Genomic DNA, 1,103 nt, shown 5'->3' on the forward strand with positions numbered 1-1,103 from the left:
CAATAGGTTTGCTATAATTGTTGCCTTATTATTACCATCCTTTTCCGGCTATGAAAGCGGATACCATTGCATAGAAATCCCTGTATATGCTAACTGTTCTCTCCATAAATTTGTCCACTTGCATAGTGGATGCCCTGGAACTTAATTACTGTATATGATCAATATTGCCAGAATTTCATCTCTATGGACATGAGATCCAGATATCCTACACACGATTGACGCAGATCATTACTGTGGCAATACGGGTATTGGGATTGACTGAATGGGCAGATTAAAATTGCGGACATACCCCGCTGGAGATGCCCGATCTCGTCTGATCTTGGAAGCCAAGCAGTGGAGGGCCGGGTCAGTACTCAGATGGGAGACCACCCTGGAACACCCTGGTACTGCAAAAAATTTCTTCTGCCCGATCTAGAGTGATCCCTAATAATACCAATTAGCACTCGGTTCTGTATGACTCATGATTTAATTCTCTACGACTAATTAATCCTGAATAGGATTGCTGTAGAATAAATGACGGTCATATACTTCACAGAGGTGCTACTGTGATCTCAGTAAAACCACGAGGCCAAAGACATTGATTTCCGGTTCTCATTGTGGTATTGAAAACCACTCTAATTATATAGAATATAGTGCTATATTTTCGCGTAGCTACACTACTTATTTATAACTTACTCCTATAACCATTTTTTTAATAATGAATTAATAAAATTATGTTTTATCAGTATTGATTAACACACACTCAATCCTCTGAATTGTGTGCTCCCACACAAGAGTCTACTTTCCAACTCTCTTCTGTTGGTTTTTCTTAGCTTCTAACATACAAACACAGACATATATTACCTTGAATACTGGAAAAATCTCTAATTCAATAGGACACTGAACAAACGCACAACTGAACAAGCGCACAACTGAACAACCGCACAACTGCAGCTCCTACATACAGCCACAAACACATGCTGCATAAAACATGCTTAACTAGTGTTAGCAATTAAAGCACAAGTACCAATTGGGTATGCATCACCTGTGCTTGATGATGCATAGCATGCATACGTACGCAGGAATAAAAGCCACCACCCCAGGGCCTTATGCACATGCTACCA

The 1,103-nt window shown here is 40.0% G+C and overlaps 1 pseudogene; it reads left to right on the top strand.

Moving 5' to 3' along the window:
- The first annotated feature begins 275 nt into the window (after positions 1–275).
- LOC134948228 (5S ribosomal RNA) lies at positions 276–395 on the top strand (annotated as a pseudogene).
- Positions 396–1,103: the final 708 nt, after the last annotated feature.

This window comes from Pseudophryne corroboree, chromosome 1, assembly GCF_028390025.1.
Source record: "Pseudophryne corroboree isolate aPseCor3 chromosome 1, aPseCor3.hap2, whole genome shotgun sequence".
Lineage (NCBI taxonomy): Eukaryota > Metazoa > Chordata > Amphibia > Anura > Myobatrachidae > Pseudophryne > Pseudophryne corroboree.